Raw genomic sequence first — 3,975 nt, 5'->3', positions numbered from 1 at the left:
ATTTCTCTCTCTCTCTCTCTCTCTCTCTCTCTCTCTTTATATGATGATGATGATGAAGGGGTGTGTGGCCCATCTAGTGTGTGTGTGTCCCACCATGGAGTATATATTCTTAATTCATTTACCATCATGTGGGACCTGTCATTTGGATGTGTTGGATCTACACCATCCAGCGCATTAGTGGGCCCGGACGGAAAGAAAAACACAAGTATCAGGTGATCCAAACAGGTGGGCCACGTATGATGCTTATGTTACATCCATGCCGTCCAACGTCCCTGGATGCTAGACGTGAAGGCTGGCTAACATGGAGTGCGTGTACTGACATGGGTGTGTACTAACAAGCTAACAGAAAAAACTTAGATTTTTAAGCTTTTTGGGTAGGCCATTCAAGTAGGTCCCACCTTGATGTATAAATCAAATCTAAGCCATCCATCCTTTTCCTCAGATTTTTTAAGGCGTTGAGCCGAAATTCGAGACCTATCCGATTCTCGGGCGGGCCATACCATAGGAAATAGTGGTATTACCGTTAAAACCCATATTGATTCTTCTATTCGTAAAAAATACATCGCATATTGGTCTCATTTGGTTGATCAGGGGCCATAGAATCCAATAGCTAGGTTGGATTTTTCAGAAGCGGGCCCTATACCTGAAAAACCAGGGAATTTTTTAAAAAATGCAGCAGCTGACGTTGCTACTGCCAGAAGGCACGCAGGCAGTGCTTGCACGCTGACAGACGGACGGACTCGGTAAGGACCACGGGTCCGATCCGTAGACCCCACCGTGATGTGTGTGAACATCACCACCATGCATTTAGAGGGCCACTTAGGGCAGTGGGTCCCCCTCCCAAAATCAGCCGCAGGTGGAGCACGGGTGGCCCACATGGCAGAAAACAGTGAGGATTAAACATCTGCCATTGAAACCCTTTTGGGTCAGGGATTTTTGAATCAAAATGATATTTATTTTTCCTCTTCATACAGTCTGCGTGACCTCATCCACAGGTTGGGTGGAAAATGAGCATTTCGGTGGGCCTCAGGTCCGTGTGACCTTATCAGCAGGTTGGGTGGAAAATGAACATCCCGGTGGGCCCCATGTCTGTGTGACCTTGTCAATAGGCTGGGTGGAAAATAAACATTATGGTGGGCCCCACGTGTGACCCACTGATGTATGTTTTGTAATTCACACCTTCCATTAGTGTGGACTCCATGAGGTATGTACTTCATCTATGCCATCCATCCCTATGGGACCCACCATGATGCATGTATTGCATCCAAACCGTCCAACCATTTTTGAAATAAAATTTTAGGGTTTGAGACTAAAAATAAGGTAGATCTAGGATCAGGTGGACCACATTTTAGAAAACAGTGGGTTTGAACGTCCACCACTAAACCCTTGGAAATTCTAATGGTGGAAATCCTTATCGCCACTTATATTTGGGTGTGGCCCATTTGATATACATGTGGCTCATGCGATATGGCCCACTTACCATAGTTATGGCCCATTATTGAGGCCCACCTTGATTTGTATGAGGCCCGTTGTTGAGGCCTGCCTTTATAGATATGAGGCCCGTTGTTGAGGCCTGCCTTTATAGATATGAGGCCCATGTTATGAGGCCTATGTGATTAGGCCCAACTTGACATATTTGTGGCCCGCCCACTGAGGCCCACTTTGATATATATATATATATATATATATATATATATATATATATATATATATATATATATATATATATATGAGGCCCATGCTATGCGGCCCATTTGATGTATCTGAGGTCCATGGGTTGAGGCCCAATAGGATGTACATAAGGCCCATTGCAATGTGTGATTCCACCATGGTTTATGTAATCATGTTCATGGTAGGTCATGCCTTGAGAGAAATGATGGTTTGACGTCTACATTGTAGGATGATGTTGGTTAAATGTCTGCATTGTCACTCTCCCTAGGGCCCATTGTTAGGCCCATACTTGTAGTGTGTAGGCCGTCTAGGCCTATCTTTGCTAGGAACAGAGCCCATCATCACATAACATGTTTAGTATAGATCCATGATTCATGATCATACGCATCATATGTATGCATGATGTGAGGAGTAACTGATCATAGCATATGCCTTCAGGCAGATTGTTTATGGGCTCCCTGATAGGTGGAGTTGCCCTACATGAGCGCGCGGTATGCGTAGGATTATTACATGTCTGGCAGAGTGATTCATGCACTTGCATTTATGTGATTATGATTATTGTATGCTCTTGCGACACTAGGGCCATAGCCTCCATAGATACATCGTGGATGGCTGAATTAAATACCGAAAATACTGTTTTTAGCATCGGGGCGCCATAGATATCCCTGAGTGAAAATTCCTAAACCCGATGATACCAGAGGATGACTCCAACGTCGAGACTGAGTGGATATATGAGCGCACGAGGGCCGAATACCAGGAGGCCGTATCTCTCATTGTGTCGTGGTTGATTGGAAAGGGGTGTGGCCTTACTCACCCGAGAGTAGGGAGTAATACTAGGCTGAGTTTGAGCAGCTCGTGAATGGGTCAGTTATCGACATACTGGATAGGTATTGGCAGACTATTGGTCAAGTGGATAGTGAGGTTTCTTACACCCACTTGGACTGTGCGGCTAGGAGAGTGGCAGTGCCATTTGGAGTGTACTAAACCCCGGTGATTTTCCAGAATGAGAACTATACTGATATATGATGGGATTGACGTGCTTGAACTGCATCTCGCATCGCATGGTCTTGACATGGCCGATAGCATTCATATCTTACACCGCATAGCCTTGGTACGACTGATTGCGTTCATGTACTCATCAGCATGATTCCGCATTTCTCTAACCTTACATTCTGAGCACGCTCATATTGCGCACACACTTACACCGCCCTCTATGCTTTCTATAAGCTTATGCACGATTGATGCGTGCAGGTGACGCCAGGACACAGCCGTAGCTTAGCCACAGTTGGAGTGTGTAGTCGAGCTTCTGGAGTTTCTATTATTTTCGTTATATTCTATTTTCCTTTCATACGCATTGTACTCAAAGTTTTTGATCATAGTGAATTTTGTGATGGTGTTCTTGTGGTTATTATTCGTGGGTTATGCTTATATTGAATCAAAATCATGCTTGAAATCCTTCTTGTAGGATCCCAGGATCGGAACCTGATATATAGATATCGGGAGTAGAGAATGGGGTACTACGGAGGTTGTCGGGGCCGAATTTGGCGATCGAAAATTTTGTGAGCCTGGTTTCCGAGTTTGGGGCGTGGCAGCTTGCACACGAGTATCCACAGGAATTGCTCCATTCATGAGCCTCCAACAAAACAGCGAAATCTTTGAAGGTAATTTGTCATGCCAGATCCAGCTATGCCACCATCTTCCTTGGGATGTAGCTCTGCACAACCACCACGCCGATTTCGTTGAGAAGGCACCAGAGGATTCATGCGGCCAGAAGTAACTCGGCGTTTCATCAGTCGTCACAAAACCACCCTGAGAAATGACGTTCAGGGCTTCTTGAGGAAGACAAACATTGACAGAGGAGGGCGGAAGAGGACCCGCAGGGCTAATAAAGTCCTTCACCTGAAGGGACTGCAGGACCTGTGGGATAGGTCCGCTCACCAAGTGTTGTAGCGGACATAACCCAATCCAATTAACTGTCCACTCACCAAGCGCTGTAGCGGACCTAACCCAGTCCAATTAGATAGAGTGACATACTATACATAGATAAGCATGTGAATAGATATGAATGTATACATGTTTATCTTTTAACATCTCCCTAGATTTCTCAGCTCATGCATGTATTCTTGTCATTATCGATGGAAGACAATACACCCGATCTTCCACCATTAGTTTTCAAATTTAACAATTTTTACATACCACTGATAAGATCTATAAGGGTTTTAGGGTTTTGTCGCGGTGGTTTCTCCTTGTCGAAAATTTCCGGGTTGACGGCTTAGTTTTGTTACGATGTATCTTCAGTTTATA

The sequence above is a fragment of the Magnolia sinica genome, chromosome 13 (genome assembly GCF_029962835.1).
Source record: "Magnolia sinica isolate HGM2019 chromosome 13, MsV1, whole genome shotgun sequence".
NCBI lineage: Eukaryota > Viridiplantae > Streptophyta > Magnoliopsida > Magnoliales > Magnoliaceae > Magnolia > Magnolia sinica.
The sequence above is the reverse complement of the archived record's forward strand: the minus strand, read 5'-3'. Positions refer to the sequence as shown.